We start from the raw sequence: 25,536 nt of genomic DNA, 5'->3' as shown, positions 1-25,536 counted from the left end.
ACTCTTCTTTCAAACCATACCCAGCAATCAGTGCTATTTTTCTTGGTTATATGGTCAATTACTGGATGGTTTGGTATAAATAAAATGAATAGTTTAAGAACTTCAGCTCTCTCTCTCATCTAATTTTTATAAGTGGCCTCAGTATTTAAATTTTTCATGGAGAAAAAAGTCTATTATCTCATTCAAATCAGTATTTACCATTAAGTTTACCATTAACTTAATTTGTAAAGACAAGTCTCAGATGAAATTAGAAATACTGAATTATTCATGATGAGGTCTACTAATTTTACACTGTTCTTTCTTACGTGAAACTTCAGTGTGTCAGACCAAAAGGGCAGGGTTTTTTTTCTGGCAGGGAATAAATGCTTCAAAACACTCCTTGGAGAACAAAATGTAGCTGTCATTTTGAAGATAATGCATTTAATCTCTTTGTTACATTACAGCAACTTCAATAAGCTTTATTGTACTGCTTTTCTGTATAGCACCCCTGCAAAAAAATTCATTTACTAAGTAAGCAGGATGATGGTCTGTACATTTCTACCCATTTAACAATTAGATTAGTGCTTTGAAAATACTCAAAAGCAGCAGCAAATCCCTTTCATGAAAGCTGGTGAACACAGCAAACATGTCAGTCATTCTTCAAAGCAAAAATGCCAGTTACTTTCTAATTTTCACTGATTTGGATTCAAATGACATGATTTCTAGCCTCCTATTATAAGCCTTCCTCTACTCAAGACTCATTATGGAGGTATTTCTTCTTAATTTATTTTAATGTCCATATTGGAACATATTCTAGTACCAACACAAAATCATTAAATATGCTATGTCTGAAGTGTATTCTGATTTTCAAATAATTCTTAAAAAATTCATCTGGAACACAGAAAGTAATTGTATGTATAAATCTGGCTGGAACATGCAAATTAAAAAACCCCACAAAAAACCAACTCAAAACATCACTTTCCTCTCTTGGGTTTAAGTGGCTACTGCAAACTCAGCCTCCATTTGCTGCACACTCATAGGAACATGCCAGTGTCTTACAAGCACAGATGGCTGTACCAAGATCCCACACAGCCTCTAGAAGGATTTGGTCTCTGTTTTTCCAGTAGAACCATTGAGATATGTATCATTAAATTAGTTGTTAAATATATAAATATATTTGTTAAATAAATCATTGTCAAGAGTGCAGAATACCCTTTAAACAGCCCAAACAATGATCCCTCAATATGCATTACAGCCTAGGGAATATGAGTACTCTGACATTTTATTTAACTTTATTTTATCCTTTACCAAAGAGCATGATTTAAACAAATACTTAATTCACAGACCCCAACAGCCTATGCTACATTAAGCAAGTGCTGTTGAATACTTTCTACATCAGAAGTGCAGTACCTACCATGACAATAAAGGATGTTGCCTTCTGTGTTGCCTACAGGAATGCAAAGTTGCACTGACCTCTCTGCTATTTCTACATTTTTGTCAAGTGAAATGCTAAAATTCTCAGTTCTCAGAAACAATCTCATACGGGATCTGAAATTGCAGTAATAATAAAAAGAGCAATGGGACTTCAAAAATTGCAGCCTATTTAATACTAGAGGCAATTATCTGATATAAAATGTTATAAGACAATGTAATAAGAGGCTGATCAGATGAAGTGGAGCCAGTTGTTGTCACAACAGCATATGTAGATATGTTGTCACAACAGCATATCTAAAAGACCTCTATGCCAAAACAGTATCAACTCAACCAGTAGCTGAAAACCAAGAAAACCAAGAAAGACTTAACAAATACAATTATCAATGGATGCAATCTGAAAACAAAACTAAACCCCCCTCATATACTAATAAACAGTACAGGACTATTTTTCTAGCTCAGAGTAAGGAAACTAGCAAGCTAAATGAATGCATTTATGTATATTCACAAACTGATTTTGCTAATAAAACTTTCAGACACTGCACACTCCTCATCTTGGAAAAGACTGCTTATGAAGTTGAATTTTGTAATATTCCCATGAGGATGGGCAACCATGAGTTTTGGTGTGCATTGGAAAGAAGCAAATTTAAAATTCAGAGACCTCGAAATGCTTTGTGGCTTCTTCTCCATCTACAGGTCCCCAATTAAAAACTGAAGTTAAACATATGCTTCAGTTTATTTCAATTTAGGAAATCAGTGAAGCATGAGCTCAAAGGTTGCATTCTGCACAGGGATCACTGTAGAGAAGGGGAATTTAATAATAAGTAATACTTAACTCTTAAGCAGCAGCTTGGATTAGTCATATAAAAGTGTTTAATGTAGGAAATCACCACCATTAACTTCATTTTAACAGATGAAAGAGCTGGGACACAGAAATGAGTGATTTGTCTCCAGACATACAAAAGACCAATAAACAGAGAATCTAGGAAAAAATCCTGTACCAGCTGATTCTCAGCTCAGACTTCGAGTCTCTCCAGCCATCCAATACAACTACCCCAACTGTAATATTTACCAGAGAAATGACAGTGCTGTATCAATACAGGGACCATAAACATCAGATGGTGCTCTGAAAATGAGACCATCCTGGCCATCAGATCTTCACATATCCTGTAATACAAATCTGCAGTAAATCCACTCTAACACAGCAAACAGATGCAATCATTCATTACTTTTTCTAGAGAAATAGAACCTGAATCTGTCAAAAAGTTGGTGGCCCACATTGACTTGAGATGTCTTCCTCCATTATACTGGTGATGTTGTAACATATTCTGAATAACTTAAATACTTTCCTAACCTGAAAGAGTTTCCGCAGAGACATTGCACCAGATACTTGCAAGACATTTTTTCCAAAATACATTTCCAAGAATTTCCTCTGTTTTTACTGAATTCTTGCCCAACTTCAAAAAACCATGCAGATTTATTTGACATATTATGGATGCAGGAATGAAAGACTGTCAGAAACTGCAGTGATCTTAATGCAAAACAGAAATATCATCAGCGTTTTCTGAAAAAAGGCCAGGACAAGTCTTTCAGTTCAGCCTTCCTCAAGGACTCATCCTCACCTGCCACCTTCATTGCCTCTGCCTTCAGGTTCAAATCACCTTTTAAACAAGTGAAATTAAATAACCTCCCATTTGGCAGCATTATGTACATAAGACACACACCTTCTGCCAAAATTCTGATGTTCTCTTATTGCTTAATCAGTCAAACCTTATCTCTGCCTCTGCTATTTCACTAATGCAAGATTTATTTTAACATTCCAAAAGCTGGGGCACAGGACTCTCAGTACCCAGTAAAACAGGTTTAAGAAGACCAGCATTTGCTCACTATCCCCAGCAATGAAACTGTCCAGAGAATTTCGGATATCACTAGACAACTTATTTATACTCTGTACCTGTCCATGTTTTAAGCCAAAAGACCATATTTTCCCAACTGCTATTTCACTATAAAGCTGAAAACAGCATGTTAACAAGGCTGTACCAATGTTCACATTTGGAAAAAATCAGATCCTCAGAGTTTCATTACTTATTTTGTAATTATTTTAACTATTCCCTCAACAAATAGTATTTTTTGCTTACTTCTTTACATTTCACAGTTTATGTACAGAATTGCCTTTTAACAGCCTCTCTGTGGGCTCCCACAACCTTAATTCATTTGAAACCCATATAAACCTCTATGCCATCTGGTAACTTCTTGCAATCTAATTATCCTGATAAATGTATGCACAATATTAGACATTTTCCATTACAGAGGTGACTAATGTTGCTTCTCTATTTACAAATCTGCCTGCCTGATTTCTGTTACAGGCCCATTTGAGGAAGCTAACAGACTTGTTCATTTAAATTTATTTCTTATTTGATGCCAAGGTTTTTTGCCAACCGTTATTTGAATTATGTACTACTGTTTATTCAAATCAGTTTCCTGTCTTGTAAATTAGGTACACAAAGTAACAAGAATGCCAGGGAATTTGTTTTGCACATTTTTTGTATGCTGCCAAATGAAATTTTGAATAAAATCATTGTTACACTGTAAGAGGAAAAACAGTGATTGAAACAGCAGTTTTCCCCCTCGTTTTGGAATTTCAGGAAAACAGCTGTATGTCCTAATGAGGGTTCAGGAAAGGCAGGCAACTTCTGCATCAAGGTATTGTAAGTGATCTGTGTTACACAAGACTACTCAAAAATATTATGAAACCACAGGTAGCCCTTTGCTTCCTACTGGAATACTCATTTATACAAATTAGAAGGTTGTCTACCAGAAATACCACAGAGTTTCAGAAATGGAACTCACTAGGAATCTGCAGACTGAAATTAAGAGACCAGTGCCTTTAAAAGGCATCTCAAAACTCAAGAGTTGACTTCCACTCTTCCCCAGTTTCACTCTATATCAGCAAGTGCCAATGCCTGCAATCCATAGAAACTTGGTACAGAACAGCTCATGACACATACAAAAATCTCATGGTCACCCACTAGCCAGTGCCAAATTTTCAGTGCCTACAGAAAACAGACAATCTGTGAAATGACAAAAAAGCAAGACCAATAGATGGAAAAGAGCTGCAGTTAATTTTCAGTTTGAGAACAGTAATTTCTATACTCCCTTAAGATTTGCCTTTGTCAGTAAGTTGATATTAAAAAGACCACAGGGCACCACACCTTACTTTCAAAAGGGTCTTATAGCAATCCCTCAGTGTTCTTATGAAACGTATCTAAACTCTTAAAAAACATCTAGGCTTTTTTAAACTTATGCAAATATAAGACATCTACTTATTTCCCAATATCACTCCATTGTGCTATAGATACCACCTTTTGTATGAAATGTTTCTAAAATAAATTGTGAATTTCTATGTCTGTGTTCCTCACTAGCAGCAAAGGATGAAGATAGTGTGAAAAGGGTTTTTCAGAAAGAGGTGCATAACCACCAGTTGCACAGACTTCTCTCGACAAGTCCCAGTTTGTCAACTTTGGCTCTATTTCTTTTAGCACAGTTGCAATAACATCCTTCGGTTTGGGTACCTGGGTTGATGTTCCCCCAGGAAAACTGTCTTGTTGTTTTTCTTTTTGGATACTGTTGCAGATTGATAAAATGCAGGAGGAGATGATGCTGGCAAATTCAACATCACCAAGCTTTTTATTTAAAACTCAACAGGTCCATGTGAGGTGCTGGCAGATAGCTGGATACCAATGGGCAGAGCACTGAACTTCACTGTCAGACATGCCAGTACAAAGGGGCACTAATTACACAAAGATTTTTTTTCGCTCTGAACTCTACTAAAAAGGGAACAGTTGGCTAAATTAGACAAAATTAATGAAAAAAGAAATACCATGTTACACAGGCACATTTATCCTCCTTCAATTCAACCATTAGTAGTCTGTTTTGCTGCTGAGTAGCACCAGGCTGGCTCAGCACTAATTAAGCCAGTCATTATCACAGCTAGGTGTTTACAGCCTTTAAACTTCTCCCTCATTTCTTCTCCCATAGGTTCCTAAGAAAAGCACTTGCCCTTTTTAATCCAGATAGCAAACAGGCCAAAATAAAACATTATCCTATTTAGGGCTGTTAGCCAAGAGGTTAAAAAGAGAAAAGCCTTCTACCTCGAGGCATCCTGAAGGGTGATGGAGAGGGGCAGCTGGTTCAGGGGCTGCCAACATCTGCTGACATAATAGAGGTACATGATCCCAGAGAGGCTTCCCTGAGACCTGCAGAGACCTCTGTGGAGCTCATGTCAATCTTCCCAGCGGCTGCAGGTGATATTCAGAAAGGTGTTGATACTGTACAGACTGATGTACTGCGAGTGAAGGTGGAGTGGGAGTGTGGTTTTCCCTTGTTGCTGAGTGAAGATAAGCTTTTACACTCTGTGATAATGCAGCAAGATGTGAAACGTCTGTGTTTCATTAAACAACATTATTAGACTGGCTCACAGCCTCAGTAACAGTACAGGGATACAAAGCTCCATGTTAAATGAGCACCATTCTGAAAGTAAGTCTGATGAACCAAAAAGAACAAGGGAGAGCTGTGGGATCCACAGTGTTTCTAATTAAGACTGAGCTCCTATACAAGCTTACTGCAAGTCACATGTGCACTTCCAAACACATCCAAAAGCTGTACCTAAATGCCTCAAACTCCAAAGCCATGTCAGGAAAGGCCCTGGGACACCCAAAGAATTTCCTGAAAATGAGTCAATAAGAGAAAGTGCCAGAAAGGGTTTTGAGGATTGGACCCGGAAACCAGTCCTTCTGTGAAATAAAAATAGGAAAAAATGCCTAATGATAATTCAGGGGAAAAATGCAACTATCAAACAATCCTAATTTCTTGCTAAATGGTGCACTAATAATACATAAATCTTGGTATGCATGACTTTTCCTTATGAAGAAATTAACCCAGAGATATTTGAAATAGGTAAGACTTAAACCCAGTGGCACTGAATTAAGGATTCTCTCATGGTGATGCATAGAATGTCATTCCTCAACGACAAGGAATCCCACCAATGAGTTCCTACCCATCAATATAAATTAACATCATTTAACATGCAGATTCCCTTCTAACTTTCAGTTTGGAAACATCTTGAAATTTTCTGCCTGAGGTATTATAAAGAGTACAGAATTCTTACAGCACATCTTCAATGGGCAACCATTAGTGTAATATGAAATTATAAGTATCTGCATGGTTCAGCTTTGCCATGTGACAGTTATGAATAGATAAAAACATTTCCTAAGAACACAAAAACACAGTAGCAATAGACATTTATATATATCTTTGCAGGCAGGCAAACTGGGACATCCCATCAGTAGAAAACAGAAGCTTCCTTTTTGCTTTTAAAAGACTTCACTATCTTTATTGAGCTTTCTAAACATAAAAAACTAATGTAAGCCATGTTTTTGAAATGTAATTCCCTTTTCTCCTAACTATACCTCATTAAAAACCACAGATTAAAAGAACATGCTCTGCCACACCAGGTGAATCATCATGTTTGAATGATTCCAATTAAAGTTTTTAAAGGTTGCAGAGATTTCCTAAGGAAAGCAAAACTCTGCTCCAAACTTTGAAGCAATGATTACAATCATGGAAAAGGGCAGCTGGGTTCTCTGAACACGAGACTCAAGTGGCTTCTGGAGCACACTGCACTTCATTCCCTTCCAAGCACACAGGGTCCCATCACCTGGCTGCTCTTCACAAGGAAAAGAGCACACCACCAGTCCTGGTCTAACAATGCCACAGTAAACTGAAGAACAGTGTTAAGTCACATGATACAAAGACAAGCAGAGAATCCAATACTTGTCAATGTACAACAAGTCTGGGAGAAACAAGTGAAAGTTCACTTCAAGATCTGCACATGCCTGGCACTAAGCTGCTCAATACTACACTGCTGTGCGAACAGGCATTGATCTAAAAGTGGAGATGCTGTTTGCCACAAGGCCCAACTTCTGTTTCTCAGCTTAGGCTTTCTTTAAAGGTAACTAATCTTTACTACAAGTGTACAACAAACACATGATATATCTGTCCAAAATTTAGAATTCCCAAAACATGTGGGCAATAAGGGCTTATTTTTCAAACCTTCAAAAGCCATACAAATGTCAGTGAAAATAAGGATGTTGCTCATCCCCTGTATGGTACTGCACTGATACAGAATACATCAAGCTACTTAATCACAAAAGGAACCAGCAAATTGTTTTTTCGTTGCAGGAATACTTTGTCTACTCTCTTTAAGCCACTAAACCCCCACACCTATTATTTATTGCTGGTTCTTGTGAAGGTCTTAAAAAGAAAAATTATCCACAGAAGTATCATATAAAACTAACTACTTTGAATAGTAGAACCATGAAAGCAATTGATTAAGTCAGATTAAACTATTTTTCATCATTCTGTTGAGGTTTGTAAGATCTTAAAAGAAATATTCTAAAGAAAATAACCTAACAAGACAGAAATTCTTTTTAAAAGAAGTAAAACAGCTGCATTATTTTATTTGGCCTCAAAAAAAATTAAAAGATATTTTTTAACAACTCAGAAAAACATGGAATATAGTGTTTCTGCCCTTTTTTATGTTTTTGTCACCTTGATATTTAATGTCAGCAAAATTCTCCAACAGGTGCCATCACATGAGTATAAAAATTCTCTTTACCAGAATTCTATTTCCCCTTCCATATCAAGGCTGCACTCTGCTGTAAAAACATCTTCTAACTCCATCCAAATTTGCAGCTGGGGGAAGGGAGTGTGGGGAGACATAATGGGCAAACGAGAGGCATTTGCTGTTACACAGAGACAGTTACAGTAACGCTTAAAGAAAATATGAGCTGCAGGTAAGTTCTTCGGGCACCCCATGCAGAACAATGTCTCTGTCAGGTATGCAAATATTTGAATATCTAAAAAGCATGGTGTTTTGGTGCAAAGGGGAACAACGGGACCATTTCTAGGTGATTCGTACATTAGGAGTGGCACATCTTGCTCATTAGGTGAACTGAGGACTAGGCAAAATGGCAATTGTGCAGATGTCACCAAATGTGCAGCTGTCACTGTCAGGTGTGAGGTCATTGTGCTCGGTGTTTGCACTGCCTGCACATGACGGTGCCCGTAATGAAATGCTGGTTAAGAACAGAGCAGAGACACAGCTGCTTTCTCCAAAGAAACTAAATGGCTCAAAATCACCCAGAAACAGCTGCTGGAAAATTGTTTGAGTTATATAACTTGAGATGTTCAGAGCAGCAGGAATAGATAATTTGCCAAAGTTCAGCCAAATCAGTAAAAAGGTGCCAGAGAGACCTGAGCTAGGTTTGCTTAATACTCCAAAGGGAGGCAGAATAGGCTGCTTTTCACACCTGAAATGTATTCATTTGCAGTTCCCAGGAAATACAATTAGCTGTGGGAAATCAAAGTTGATTCATGGAAAGGGACAAGTTTTTGGAAATTTAATGAAAAACCTCTGAGTCGCTCCTTTTGCAAGACTAGCACAACATAGCAAGTCTGATTTCTGATTAGATTTTTCAGTAATGAGTCAGGTGGAAGTCTATCAGAAATGAGGCAAATTGTGGATTGAAAATCATTCAGCTTCCGCAGTAGGTTGTTATGAACTATGTGAGCAGTATCAGATGTGCTTATGCAAGTGAAAAAGCCACACTGATTTTATGTCAGACGTGACAATCGTGACTTATCATAAAAGTAATCTGTATAACTTATTTTCCTGTAAGAGCCTACTGTGTATAACCATTTTTTTTAAACCTGCTGTGCAAATGTTTTAACATCTAAACTGCACCCAGTGTGCAAAGCTATACAGCACTAAGAAAAGGTGCTCAGCATTTGAAGTCCATCATGCTCATATCACAGTGAGAAAGTTATAAATTGACTACAACACTCAAGAGCATAAAAAAAATCTATTAAAATATAGATTAAACCTGTAGTGAGAGATTAAAAAACCCAAGCGTCTACCCCTAAACTCCTCCTAAATCACATACAGAAACATTCATATTTTACATTGCCGATATATACCAATATTTGCCATTCAATAAGAACAAAAAGCTGTAGTATCTGTTAGCTTACAGGCCCTTTACCTTCACATTTTGAGAGCCCTGCTAGAACATTGCTAAGCCTTGCATACAATTAGAACTCACCAGACTCAGGTAGAAATCCTTCCTTGCAGAAGAACCAGGAGTTAAAAGGTAAGGGAGGGGGTATTTTAACACTAATTCAATTGTATTCAGCCTTAGAGTCCATATTTTTATCTCACTGGGGTTTTTGATGATGGGTCAAACCAACCATCTTCTTTGGTTGGGGAAGGGGGAAGAGGTAGGCTCAGCCTGCAGCCAACACGTCCTCCACAGTCGGAAGGCACATGGCGTGGAAGTTGCCTGGGTGTAGTAGTTTTGGCTGTAGTTTCAGCGAGGCCTCAGTTTCTACATAGATTAAAGGGGACAAACATCAGCTTATTTAAGCAACTAAAGAAGTATTTTATGTCATTTTGATGTCAAAATTGAGTATAAGAGAAGGTGTGGGCAGTGCCTGTCTCAGTCCTTTGATATCTGGATGCTGAGTGGACCTGCTATCACTGCTGCTGGGGGAGCGGGGCACTCACTTCACAGCTGTTCACCACTTCACACCTCGTTCACCACTTCACAGCTGTTTGGTTTGGGAAGTACCCTTTTTTTGTTGGTGGTTTTCTCCTCTCTTGCCGGGGGAGTTTGTTGGAGTATTTGTTGTGAGCTGGGGTGGTGAAGATCTGTGTTGTTTGGTTGGGTGGCTCAGTAGCTGTTCTTGCTAGTTTGGGGTTCCCCCCCCACATTTGTATATATATGTATTATATTATCTTTTTAATTGTCTCTCTTTTTTGTTTAATATAAGAGGCTTGCTGTTTCCGGTTTGGGGTTTTTTTCCCCTCCTCTTCAATATTTTTCCTTCCTCCTCTTCCCTTGGCAGGGGGGTGGATTCTCATTCTCTCTCTCCCCCTTCCTCCCCCCCCCCCCCCCCCATCCCCGGGCAGTTGGCATTTTGCCAGCTCAACACAATGGAGCACCTATCAATCAAGAAGGGCCACCAGGTAGCCCTCCCAGACCACACCCCCTGGACGCTCTGACGGGCTGCAGCATCTCACTGTGGCTAGGATTGCACTGAGTGGTCAATAACCTGGAGGTTCCCCTTGCAAGAGAGTGGCCACAGGAGCCAAAGCCTACAAAGGGACACCCATGAGGTCTCCATCTTGCTCTCCTGGAAGCTGCCAATGTGTGACCTCTGGGCAGAAACTACAGTTTTCTCTCTTTCTCTCTTTTTTATTTCTTCTCTAATCTCTTTTTTATGCTTTTCTTCCCCTTGTGGGTAAATTAAAACTGATTGTAGGTTCCCTACTCCACAGCAATGCTTCGCTGGCTGGTAAAATCCTTGGAAGAGTGTAAAAGCAGAGCTCAGAACGCTGCTTGGAAGAAGGCAGGGAAATCTTTTTGGACCTAGTAGCCTGCTATTAAGTGTGATGGTTTTGTGGAATAGTTTCGTTGGTTGTACATTGCTCCTGTAAACCCTTTTTGCCAAAATGCCTATTTAATCACTAAATTAGAAGAAATCTCTTAGAGAAAAGTGTGTAGCTTTTGTCTGGATGTGAATCAAAGTATCAAAGAACCCTATATTTTAAAGTAAAACTCCTGGCTGAGCCTGTGAGCCCGCAGCTTTGGAGCCATAGTGTTACACCAGCCACCAAGGCTGCTACCAGATTATTTCAGGATTCCTCCTAAACTTAATCCTCTCCTGTATTCCAGGATGACAGTGAAGTTGCCCTCGAAGCCCTCATGCTGCCCTTTTCTGTCTGTATAGCTTCAAATACTTCTCCAAGCATTGCTTTATAATTTTTTCACCTGAGACCAATTTTCATCATATGGCTCTTGAGGAAAGCAGTTTGTTCATCAAGTCACAAGTCATTCTTCCCATTTTGATGACTTTGGATTTGAACAACACATATTTTCAACATTGGTTCCCAAGCTTTCATTTACTGATTATTTCATTATCAGCCTAAGAGCTGAGAGGCATTAGCTTGGTTTATGCTCCAGCTAATTACTTTTCCTATACCATTGTTTAACTTTTGTAGGCCTGTGTTGTCAACAGTGTTCTCTTTCAGTGATTTGTTATTTGATTTCTTCCAGTATTAATTGTACATTATTAAAAATTATAATAAAATGGTGACACTTGGGTACGTACATCCATATAGATTTACATTAATTGGAAAGAGGGAATAACCATAGGCAGTAAATACAATTCCTTCAATCAAATTAGTGCAAATACTCTATTTAGTTTGTTGCCTTGGTGATTTTGTTTAAATGCTTCCTCTAAATTTTATTGACAGTATAATGGTGGTGCTAACATTCAGCTCCTCCGTACATTAATAGTGCTCATAAGTGAATATAAAATATTAAAGAAGGTTGGCATTTATTACAGCTAAAAACAACTGTATGCACTGAATTCTAATGCAGTGGTTAACAACCCTTCCATGGCCAGCACTGGAGAGCTCAACAAGAAAAGTGTATCATTGCCTGTATTTGCATAAGCACTTCCAGATCTTTTTCATAATTGTAGAAAAAATATTATATTTGAATCTTTTATCTAACTATACAAAAATTATTAATTTTCAAGTAGCATTTCAAATGAACCATTTTATCCCTCTCCTCAGACTAACATAGTTCCACACCGTTAGTTCCATAATCATGGCTGAGAATTTGGTTCTCACATCTTCATTTTAAAAGGACACTCATATGCAAACACACACATACCGTCAATTACTGCAACATACTAAAACCCCCAAGACAGCCATGGAAAAGCTCATATAAGTCACATTAATGACTTCATCTAATATATACAAAAGCACAAGAGTTGACAGTTTCAAAAGGAAAGTGTTGTTTTGAGTGTTTTATTGTCGGAGAAAGGAAGTGTTAGGATTACTCAGTCTAGGTGGAAATGTATTTGAACATTTCACTGTGTCATTTTAGCAACCTCTTTTCTTAAAAATTTCACTTTGCTCTCAATTTTTTAAAAATACTCAGATTAAAAAAAAAGAGAACGTGCAGCAAGAGAACCATAAAAAATGCCCAAAATTATTCTTAAATTTCGACTGTTAATTGATACATTAATGTTAGATCTTCTCTTTACTGTGTCTGAGTATTTGTACATGTAATTCTATACAACCTAATGCTACTCAATATTCATGACAGTTCTTGGCAGCAGATTTCCTAAATTGTCATGCATCATTTAAGAGCTGGGGGGAAAAATAAATTAATTATGCAACTGTTGCATACAGCAAATGCAAAGAGCAGCATTTCCCTCCCTACTTTTGTACAATCATTTTCTTGTGCAGAAACTTTCTTTTGCAAGAGTCACCATCAAGGAACATTCTGACCAAAGTTATAAAAATCACAAGAAAGCAAGAGAAAAATAAAACACTAAAAAATCTTCAACTATGGTGATGTGAAAGTGAGTCTATAATTCTTTCTGCTACTAACAATATAATTTCTAACATACTTTTATGCAGCAAGGTCCATCAATTATGATTCAGATCCTTGCCAGCTATCACCAGTGGTGCTGGATATTTGATGTGGGCATGTTACATCTGCCAAAAGTCATGAAAGGATTTTCTAACCATGGAGCTCTAAAGTCATTAAAACTACTCTTGAATTCTTTTGCTGGCTAGAAAAATACAAAGTGGGTAAATAGGCAGGATGACTGTACAAAAAACCCCAACCAGCATTTGTTTAGGGAGGGTCAGAGCCATCCTGGCCAAGAATACCCAAGTGGGAAAAATGAGAACATATTTTGCAGGCTCGGGGCAACAGTGGCATACACTTTCTCCTTATGTCTCAGAGAGAGAAAAATATCCTGAGCTGTGCTATTTTTGCAGAATTTTCCTCTGGTTTCTGATTTAGTGTAGGTTGATATGACTTGCAGACCATGCTTTATAACCTTTGTATCATCTGTGAGTGCAAATCTCACAGGGTTCTGGCATCATCACTGCATTCTAGACCATGAAGTGCCTGGTGCTGTAAAAAGACTTTCAAACCCTTAAATATGGGGATATTTGACCTGTCCTATGACTTCAGAGACTACTTGGCTATTTGTACACTCCAAGTGTAGGTAAAACCCATAGGCCAGAGCAGGTAAATGCTTTCATTGAAGGTTTCTTCCTGCAAAACATAAAAGAGTACTTTAAACTGCCCTGGTAAGAATCACAAAGATGGCAGCAAAACTAGAGGCCAGCTGGGTTGGACACAAGTGTGAGGACTTGATGAGAGGGCAAGAAGTGTGCTGCAAAGCACAGAACTCCATTCTTTCACCAAGAAGAAATACCTACAAAATGGAGGTGCTTCTGGCGGTATCTCTATTAACCTGTTAAGCTTCATATCTGGGAAAAAACCAGGTATTTCCCTTGTATTAAGAAATAAATATATAAAATAAAATCTAGGTTAATTCTATCAGCAAAGCAGAAGCTGCTCAAATCTAAGCTTGATACAGAAGCTTTGGGTATTTTTAGAAATTGTTCTGAATGGCACTGCCCTGAAAAAGATTTGAGAAAGGCAACTAATTTTTTTTAAGTGTTGTTTCAATTAAGTATCTAACATTTGCAATTATGGAGTTTTGAGAAGCTGAAGCAACAACATGTTCTCATTAATTTATACAGCAATAACAGTTTTGGCATGAGATTGGAATCACAGGCCAATAAAACAGATGAGCAGGCAGAACTGTCTCACTAAAAAGACAATTGGCCTCAGGAGGCTTTCTTGCAAAGTCCATAACTAATTAAAGTATTTACATAGAGTGAGAGACTGAGGAGCTTTGCCAGCCTTTTGGGACATGTGTGCATGGAAGGGAGGCAAGTGTCCAGGAACTGGACAAAAGAAGAATTCCATGTCGTTGCACACACTCATCTGTTTTTCCTACAGCTAATGAGATACAGGTAAAGTGATGAAAAATTTACACTAGAGTATAAGAAACCACAAAGTCTGTATTTACCTCGCATTGGACTTTTACCAGTCAGTGTTTGCCTTCCAAATTTCAAAATGTTTTATGAGTATTAATTAAAAATAATCTTGTAAATCTTTCTTGCAAAGTACTCTGGTATAGTGAATTTGACCACAGTTTATAAAGTTCTGAAGAAAGATCAACTAGTTTCTGTGAACCATTTTCAAAGTGCTTCTCGAGAGCTCCTCAAAGATGTAAGTATGTTCCAAGTACAATCTGCCAGAAAAATATAGTATCACCATCTGAGAAAATAAACCTGTCTGGAGGCTTTGATGACATAAAAGTTTATTTATTCCTCTTTTAGAGGTTTAACTTCCACAACAAATAATCCCTGTGGAGACTACCATCATAAATATTCCAGTTGGTACAGTTGCACCTTAGTAAGTATAATTTAGCCAACACTATATGAGACATGGTATCTCCCTACTTTCTTGCAGTTATGGAGACAAGATTTTTAGAAATACTTGTATACTTTCACATTTATTTAAAATGAGATTACTCCTTGCTAATTATTTTAAATTATTATCAAATGAATGCTGATTTCCATCCACTCCTAGACCAGACACAACACACATCAAAATATCCTGGAATAATTCTTAAAGTTTTTAATTAAAATTTACAGGCAGTGTGTTTTGAACATCCATCACTTGTTTTAGTTTAAAATCACTTACTTGTGCTTGCTTATACCTATTGTCCTTTCCAGCCATTCTAAATATTCCTTTTTCAGTGAAGCCTGAGTGTCTTTAATAGGGAGAGGCAATACATATTAGCATGACTTTGTCAAATTTCTGCTCTGTTTTAGCTGCAAACAACTAGTAAAACCACCTGCACTGCAAGCATATCTGAAAGCACACACACTCCCCCTACATCCTGAACACATTTACAATGTTCTGCTACAAAGATCTAATTAGATTTTATTAAACCAGTGAGTGATCTATTGCTCTTCTTTAAGGGAAGGTAACTATGCCTACACAGGTGAAGATTTCAACACTAGATCTTTGAAAAACTGAAATACCTATTAGCTTCTTGTATTCATTTTTTTTCTGTTACATGCTTCAATTTCCTGCCAACTCTTTTGATGCTTTATTTCTCTACAGATTACCTTCTTAAATTTTTTTAAAAAATACAGTGGCAATAAGTGGAAATGTGGCGAGGAAATTGTGCATTGATACCTTGCCTTTGCTCTTTCAGTACTTCACTTCCTATCTCCTTCCAAAAAGTGAGACAGACCAAAACTTTCATGACCATCAGACAAAATTCCCTTGTGCCATGGGGCCAAATTAACATAGATATTTTTGTGTATGTATATTGACATCCTAATGTGTTTCCTCCTCTCAGGAAGAACATGTTTGAACAGATACAATTCAGGAATGGGGAAAAATATTCTTATTTATTGGATTTTCCAAGTGCTCTAAACCAAGTTCAAATTAATGGAAATTTGACTTCTTATTCTCCTGCAAGCAGTTAGTCTGAGGTGAAAGATTGTGGAAAAAAAAAATCCTACAATGGTGTTTTGATTTGGACAGGCTAATTATTGTTCGTGGGATGCATGGCCAAGCACAAGGAACAGTAAAGTGCCTCACAAGCCAAGGATTCCAAGTTATGGCTTTCTAGGAGCAAGCGTGCAAACTGTCTGCTTACTCTCTGCTTACAGAGAATCTTTATTCATAACCTTTCCCAAATGTCTTCCCACTGAATTGCACCACAAACAGCAAGGTCGTTCTGCTTGAAGTCCTTACCTTAAGCTCAAGTGACAAATAATTTTCATAGGGTTAATTAATCAGAAAGTATTTGCTAATTAGGTGACTTCAACCTGTCTGGATAGTAAATGGAACTGCACTGTGTCTCTGTCCTGTTATTTCTTGTAATTGCTTTAAAGAGGTACAGCCCAGGTAATGCAACAACATGCTGCAGGACAGAGTGAGCAGGAACCTCCTCCCCTGACACTCAGCCCATCCTTCACACAAAGCACTCCAGACAGCATGTTTGACAAACAGTTTTTCTATTGCCAAGTGAATTTTCTCCCCTATCTCAAGTAATTTTCACATTTTGCCAATACCTAAAATACAGGTTGCAAACCAAACTCTGACTAATGAACGAGTGAAAAATTTACACTAAGAGATGGTTATTTTCTTTCTGTTGAGATAGTTTAAGATTCTTTTCCAGTGTACTGATAATGCTCTCCTTTGCCAGGCATAAAGTTTCAAGTAGTGAATAATTAAGAGAGAAATAATACTCTATTGTGACTACCAAGCTTTTCAGAATGCATGTGTGGGTTATGACAATGCTGAGAAATATAATAGGATGCTCCCAACAGCCACATAATATCTTTCAGCCAGATGTTGTGCAGAATGGAGTCTGAGTTCAGTCAAAGAGAAAATCATCAGATGCAGAGAAGGCGCTTAATTCCCGAAGGACATTATTCCATCAGTCAGTGCTATAATACAGGGTTATTTTTGAAATTTAATACCTACCTTATTTTTATTAAAGCATAGACAAAAAGTAATCTATAACTTTACTTTGATCATTCTGGCAGTTCATAACCTTAGGACAACGTTAGGACTAAAAGGGCCTTCACAGGGTATCTTGTACTTCATTGTGCCTCAGCCACTCCAGAACTATTCCCAGAGTTTTACACAGACTGCCCCCTCCTCAGAAACCCTAGTTCTAAAATGATTAATAGTAAACTCTGCTTCTTATTTGCTTCATATTTTTTAGTTTTGACTTTAGCATTCATTCTTTATTTGATTCATACAGATCAGCTGTTGTATTTACCCCCAAGAGTATCTTCCTGATCCATCCACAGGGACCAGATGTGGCACTGGACCTCTTCCCCTGACTGTAGCTCCATGAAGAGCAAATCCAGAGCACACCTCAGCTGGCAGCCACTGTTCATCTGAACAGGAGACCCAGATGGGACATTCAGGGTACAGAGGACAAATACAATGTGCTTCTATTCTATGGCTTTCTCAAATGCATTTCAATAACTATCAAATGTGTCCAAGATCTCAACTTCCTTCTGCTCCCATGTCTTCAATATTGGAAGTGCTGGCTCGCAGTATGTCCCAGAAGGTAACAATTGCCTTATACCAATCTCATTTCATATGTTCTTTCTGAATTCATCTGGGCTTACAATTCTGATGGAGAGTAAAAAAATGTAAGCTCATAAATGAAATTTGAATGCTATTTCTCATCTCACTGCAGACTAGATTTCACTATTATCATTAAAAAAATCATTACAAACAGTCTGCCTGTGGTATTGATGTCCTGTCAGTAGCCACAGCACAAAAGAACAGAAGTGAAAAATGAGAAAATATTGCAGAAACAGAATGAGTTTTGGCTTCTCAAAATGAAATAGAGAAAAGAGGTGGTCACTTACTACAAATGCTTCAGGAAGATAAACATCAAGGAGTGGAATAGGCAGTATCAAGACAAGAACAAATGACTATTAGAGGGGCACCAATACGTTTAGGCTATGAATGATAAGGCTGCCAGTCAGTAGTGCTGAGTTCTGGAATAGCCTCTGAATTGGAAAGGCAAGACAAATCACTCAGTGATCAACTATTGTTGATGATGGGCAAGTCAAGAGGTTTCTTTTACTTGTGTTCTCATCTCTTGAGGACTTGCTCTCTCATGCTTATTGAAAGGTCACTATGCAATGTAGCTGTAGTGTTGAAGAGACAATGCAGCACTTGAGTGGTTTTGTTTGGGACTACATAGATGGGGTATGAACACCTGGTCATTTCATTGTAAAGATGGAATTCACTCAGGTTATTCTGAGTAGTTCACACAATGTACAAGTATCCACTTTTATCTTGGATATACACAGAAAATATAAACAGACCTTTAAAGTCTTGCATTTATAGCAAGATCTGCCTGCTAGTTTTCAGTGATACTGTCTGAACTGCCTTCTGTTTCTGAACAAATATAAATGATACTGTGAAAAATCAATTCTCAGGTGACAAAAGCACAAACCACAGCAGCCAGGTACACATGCTGTCAGAATCTCATATTCAAGGGAAGGTGGTAAAAGGTTATTTTGGACACTTGCTGTTATTTGATCCTCTAATAGCGGTTGGGAATGTAGCCAAAACCCTGCACTGTTGGTGACAACAGGCTGACAAACACTTTCTATCACAGTGATTGATAAACTCTTTGCCATATTTAGTAATTGTTTTCCACAACTTCTGAGCTTTATTTCTACCATGCCTACACAGCCTCTGATGGCTGTCCACTGGACAGCTCCTGAGCATTAAACAATCGATTTCTTCAGCCATCTGAGAGCTGTAGATGTATAGAGCTGTCACCCTGACACCCAGCATCTACACCCTTATTTCTCCTTAACAGGATGCTGGGCCTGAAGAGTGATATAAAGAATAAAGCAGAAGCAACCCAGAGAAGGACAGAAGAGGGGGTTCAAGGAGAAAGTCCACACACCAGATACAGGAAGATTTAGAGATTTGCCATCTTTCTCTTCATGAAACCAGTGAAAATTTCAAACCCACCTAACACACCTGACAGGATTTATTGTGCATGCTGCCACAGGAACCACTGAAGGGACACCACACCTCCACATCACAGCTCCTAACAAAGTGCTTACTGCAGCTCATGTACAAACTCCTTTCTCACAGAAAATGAACATTTTCCAACATTAAGAACAAGCATATCTCTCTTTCTACCCAGAGTTTCAGCTTAATTAATATTTTAGAACTGCTATGACACAGCTTTTCCTGAATGAAAAAGTATCTTATTGCCAGTATTACCACTGTATAAAAATAACTATATCCCAGCTGAAAGATCTATTAATAATTGGTAAATTGAGCCTTTCATTATTTTTCATCAAGAACATTAGCATGATACAGCAGTTACTATATTCCTCAATGTCTCTCTCCTTCTATTTAACTCCTGACTTGCAGAACAGAGTCTAAATCATCACAACTACATTCAGAAAGGAAGAATTTAAGAAGTACTGTAGTTGTAAAATGCCAGGTTACTCAGGTGCAGTAAAACAATATAGGTTGCCTTTTATTTTGGCAATACTTTCCTATTGCAATGGAACAAAAGTCTCCATACAGGTTCCAAACATTTAAAAAGGATGATACTTGGTATTAACCTGAAATTATGGCCACAATCTGAAGATTAAGCCTTTGAGAAATCTTTTAGAAGTTTCAACTGCCTTGAAGATGGGAGTTTTGGGTGTAGGTTTTTTCCCCTTGAGACTTTTCAAAACCAACTTATTAGATCAGTGTCTGTAGCTGAAACTCCAAGTTAAAGTTCTTAAAAGTAACATTCAGTATATCTTCAGTAAATCTACTTTTCTAACAGTTCAAAACAGTTAATACTATATAACACCCCTAACAACTCCCAATTTCCAAGTAGCTTGAAAGGTCCAGAAAGACATTAAAAAATTAGAAATTATATCTGCATATTTCTTTCCTTGACAGAATGTTCTTCTTTCCATAACTAAAATCTGTCTTGAAAATGTGTTATGAAAGCAGAAAAATGTATTTGGAGATTATAATAATGCCACAGGTAAACATACACAAAAGTGATTTCTTTTTGGTTTTTTTACAGAATAATTTCTCTGTGCCATCCCAAGTCAAACTATTTTCTGTTCCCCTGCATGAAATATGATCTCTTACTCAAATTTGAAGCAAACATTTAGGACCCACATGGAAATAAACAATGTGCAATTGATTGATCAGTTCCTGCTTATGAAGGAATCTTCACACAGGCTGCATTAGGATGGTGATTTGACCTTCACAGCTCTCAAACCAGTAGTTACCAAGTACAGTCTGTGTGACAAAAGCCAAACTGTTCAACTTCTATTCAATGAGCTGAGTATCACCTGCTACGAGGGCTTATTTAATACAGTTTTAGATTACAGAATCAAAGCACAGTAAACAACAGATGGGTTGGTTGGTTGGTCTTTTTAGGTTGGGGGTTTACAAGGGGAGAGGAACACCTCTGTCAAAACAGAAGAGACTAACCCCATCTCAGTGAGGCTGTGTATAAGTGAGTGGCATTGCTTTTTTAAACGAATGACTAATCAGGTAGTTGTTAAAATAAAGAATTAATTATCTTAATTTTTATTTTCTCAAAGTTTTGGATAAGTGTTTCATTCTTGGTACTTATCTTCAATATGAAGCCTTTGTATGAATTCATAAATATAAATTTATGACTAAATTGTAAGGCAGAAAGAGGACAACGAAATTTCAGAATGCATTTTTCCCTCACACTGTTTCTATCTAAGCCAACCTATACCAATTCTTGTTGGTACCCTGCTGAGTTTGTTGACAGCTACAGCGCTACATCAACTCCAGAGTCAGTCTCCTCATTTTACATTCTGAAATGATGCCATTTGGCACTGAATAATATGTTGCCTGTTAACACAAAGGAACAAAAAGCTGCTTTCACATGGAACCATGTGCACTTTGTTATATTTCCAAATATATTCAGCATCTAGACAGCCATTTTATGTCTGCATGTGCAGAAAGAAAGCAACAAGTGGAGAGTCCAATGGAACAAAATTCTGGTTGCAAGACCACTTACACCTCTAGACAAAGCCCAGCAACTTCTTATCTCATGCTCTGCACCACTTCAGTAACATAAATACATGAAACTGTTCCCAATGGGCCAATCACAGGTACTACTAGAAGGTGAAGATGCCTAAGACAGGGCTTCATCTTCATGTCTCAGCACCCAAAGCTTCTCCTCAGTTCTGCCATACATGCCAGAGGTGAGAATACAGAACTCCAACACCACTTCTGCAAATGAATAGCATTATTCCAAGATAAAACTGAGTAATGAAATTAAAATTAACTCTGGTTAACACTGAATGCCTGTGGCAATAATCGCTTAAACTGTAGGAATTAAACAGAAAATAAAAGCAAAAAACTCCACCAGTTAAAGAAAAAGCAAACACAAAAATAATCATCAAAACCATAACAATAAACAGGAACTACAGCATAAAAAAAATTAATAAGATGATATCAGTAGAAGTGAACAAAAACTCAGAAGGGTACTAGAACACTGAAAGATGCCATGGCATGAAGTCAGTCCTATTTCTCCCTGGAAACTCAAAACAGTCACAGAAACAACTCCAGTTACACTCAAGTAAATGTGATCAGAAACTTTTTAAGAAAAAAATGGAAGTGTGAGTCATGCATGAATTTTTTGATACTGTGAGCTTTCAAAATTTTTTGTGGAGCTACTGACTTTAGCTATATATAACTGCAGCCATGTAGCTATGTACAGATAAAAGTTACAAGAAATTGGATATAAATTGCAAACAGCTTATTCCGACAATAATTGCTTTGCTGCCTAAATTTTCTTCATTACACAGTTCCTTTAAATGCTGCTGCTTTCTCCACCTTGTGAGCAGGCCATTTGAGCTATTCTCTGCAATGGTCCCCAAAACATCTTGCAATAATAGATTAAAAAAGAAACAAAAAAGCACCAGAATGCTTAAAGACCAGTGGCAACATAAACATGGTACCTTGTTCAACCCAATTTTAATGGTGAGAGTGCAGTGCAATCTTCTGGACAGAAAAAACTGACACTCTGATGTTAGCTGCATTTGCCAGGGAGATATGCAACCTAAAAGACACCCTGAATAACAAGAATACCTAATAAGTCTTGCAGACAAACAAAAGCTGAATGTACTGCTCAAAGGATTGAATCTTGCTTGAGAGAATTGGAACATTTCATTGGCACATGGCACTTCATGTGCCCTAAACTTCCACTTCAGATTCCAATCTCCCCAAACCCACCAAAAAAGCAGCAGTTCTGTAAGCACATGGTTTGTAAGCACATTTGCATTTTGTACTGTAAAAAGGCTCACGCAGTCTCTCCCTATCAAGCCACCCAGAGACCACAGCAGCTCTGTGGTATCTCCTCCTACCCTCCTTTCATCCATAGTTTGAAAGCCTGAGCTCATACTGACTGTCAGACAGGACACATGTGGCCTTTTCTTTTATTTTCCCACTAAACTCTCTTTTTCAGGGTTTTAATTTTTTGTCAATCTTGTCTTGTGACAGAAAATGCAGAAGTTGAAAGGCTTGAAGTGTTTGGCAGACAGACAACAGACACAGGTGTTTCCACAGAAAACTGGGGTTTTACTTATATGTAAGCCATCAGATAATGCTGGCAATCTCTTCAGGGTCCTGACTGTTGCAGCCCCTGATTTTGGTGGGTCTGAATGAGCACCTTACAAGTTTCATTTTCATCTTAAAAGGACATGTTTCCAGCCTCAGCCAATTGGAGTCAGACCATTCTACCTGGGGCGGGGTCACTTGAGGTCATATATACCTGTGTTTTTGAATAAACTTGGGATTTGCTTGAACATCATATTGGTGTGTGCGATCTCACTAGAGCGTGGTCGGCAACACCTGACCTTCATTTTCAGAGGCCAGCAATAACCAAACCTGCTGGGTAAATTCCCAATCCCCTTCCACTCTTACCCCCTTGGCTTTTAAGTGGAAGAAAAGGGTTGAGGAAGACAAGACTATCACAGTTCAATCTACACTGTACATCTCTCTTGGCAGAACTTGGAATAAGCCTATTAAGGCTTTTAGTGTTAAAATTTGTAATTAAAAATAAAACCAAAGCAAAACAGCTGAAGAGCAATCACCTGGTAGTTAACATGTTACAAGTCTCTTGGAGAATCTGGTCACTGATAAGGAAAACCTGAAAGCCACATGAAAAAATATTAAACACCACTGGACATAAAAATGTGCTTATGAAACAGAGATAAAAAAATGTTGACATAAATGAAAAGACCCTTTAAGAAAACCACATAATGAGTGTAAAGCTTCACTATATTGCATTAGAAAGTTAAACAGCAAATGTGAGAAAATGGTATGTGACTATTTTAGGCATGGTCCTTACAATCAACATTCAACTCACCATTTTAATGACAAGTAATTAACACACTTCCTGATGAGAAAGTAAGCATCTGGTCAAAAAACCCCAAAAAACAAAAAACAAAAATGGAAAAAAACCCAAGGAGCACCACTGGACAAAGAGACTTGGAGGAAATGGATAGTTCTAAGCAACTGATTCAAAATGCAAAACCCAGAAAGAATTTTATCAGGCCCATGTTTTGCACATCTCTTTCAGTTAGTGCCCTGGCCAGGCACAGGTCTTTAAGGATGACTGTTAAATAAAACTGCCAAAAGCAGCAAGAGTGTGACTACTTTGAAATCAGTTCAACCACTTTCACATGAAACCAACATGTCAAATTGACATCACATACACTGTTTGTCTTGGTGACCTAAGAAAAAAAGAAAAAACCACAGATCTGCTTGTAAAGCTTCCTGTGCACTTTTATTTTAGATGCCAGATTAGTAGGATTTTTAGTTCTTCCTTGCCATTTTGTGAATCTTGCCTGGTTTCAAACAAAAAAATTCAGTTTAAATTTGTGGTTGACAAGTTAAGGGTTGCCTTGTACTCTTACAGCAATTTGACTTCTATTTTCCCAGAAAAAGTATTTCCTAAAATTTTATATAGAACAGCATGACAATTACTGTAAAGACTTCATGAGTTGTGACACTGTTTAACTTTGGGGAAAAGTAGATTAAAATTAAGAGAGAGAAACAGAGTGTACTTATGGTTTTGTTTTCACAAAACAGCTTATATAATAAATGAAACAGTTTTATTTAAAATTACATGTAAGAAGGTTGTACTGAGTCAGGCCATCCAAGTCTATGAAATACATACACAATTTCTGAATTATGTATATGAAATTCAATAGGAAATCTGGTATTACCGACTCAGAAATATAATTTTTAACAAGTCTGATAACACAGAGCTCAACCGCTGTTTGAGCTCTCAGTTCACACAGTCTTAGAGAATGTGTGTGTCCTCATTTGGGAACCACTGCACAGCTGTATGTTGTTACTTGATCAAACATAAATTGTTTGCTTAGTTCCAAACTTGCAAGACTTTGCAAAAATACACAGTAAAACTAAAGGAAGAAAAAGGCATTCTAGACTTGCTTTGATTGGCAACATAATTCTTTAAAAAGAAGTAACACTTAAATATCGCTGGGCTAATGAATTGCAAAATCAGGAGAGAGTATCAGCTGTCAGAATCACTAGAACTGATAGTAATGATTGCATTATAGTGCCATCACTAATATGAATCTTAGAAATTATTTTTTTGCCAAGACTGTCTTCATGCACCCTGTTATAGACCAATTATATCCTAACCTATCAGCAGATTTAGTTGTCAATTTAGAAAGCAAGCTAAAAATTGACATGATTGCTCCTACAGAGCATCCAGAGCTCCCCTAACACTGTTGCTCATTCAGAGCAGACTTCACTGACGTGACCAGAGCTGAATTATCAGTCACCATGCAACTCTGTCTGCTGGGGTTGTCCACTCCACGCTATCCTTGTCACAACCACCACACCATTTATTCCATTTTTAATGGCACTTCATTTCTGGAAAGAGACCAATTGCAGTTCTGGCGGGGGGAAAAAAAGGCTTTAAATGGCATCATGAGCTGCCCTGTTATCTTCATTAACGTTGCATTCTAGAGGGTATTATAAACATACCCATTTAGGCACTAAATCACTCTCCACACGAGCATAGCAGCTCAAAAAGTGGGTCACAGCAGAGTATTTTTGCTCCTTTCCAATTTACAAGTGTCCCTCCACAGAACCATATAGGCAGATTGCCACTTTTAAATGAAAGAACTGTACAAGAGGTGTGAGCTTGCCAGCATACTCATCTTTACTCTCATCATCTTCTAAAACAAGCCATACCTTGAAAACAAACTACAACAAAGTATAAGATGCAACTCAACAAGCTGCCAGAAACCAATTACCTGCAAGACAACCTTGGTAAAATCCAGCCAATAGATTAAAATTTTATTTAGGAAGAGGATGACAAACAACACTCAGAGCAAAAGAGTACATAAAAATTGTTTCCACAGAAATCTTGTCTCCTAAAACAGTGATAGAAATCACCATGACAAGTAACCTAAAGAATTATGATGCAGATTTAAAGTTTAGTCTGGTTCAGATCGGACTGCTGCACCAGCAGCTGTATCCCTCTTGGGGCAAGTGCAAGTTTCATTGAATGCTT

The sequence above is a fragment of the Pithys albifrons genome, chromosome 8 (assembly GCF_047495875.1).
Source record: "Pithys albifrons albifrons isolate INPA30051 chromosome 8, PitAlb_v1, whole genome shotgun sequence".
Taxonomy (NCBI): domain Eukaryota; kingdom Metazoa; phylum Chordata; class Aves; order Passeriformes; family Thamnophilidae; genus Pithys; species Pithys albifrons.
The sequence above is the reverse complement of the archived record's forward strand: the minus strand, read 5'-3'. Positions refer to the sequence as shown.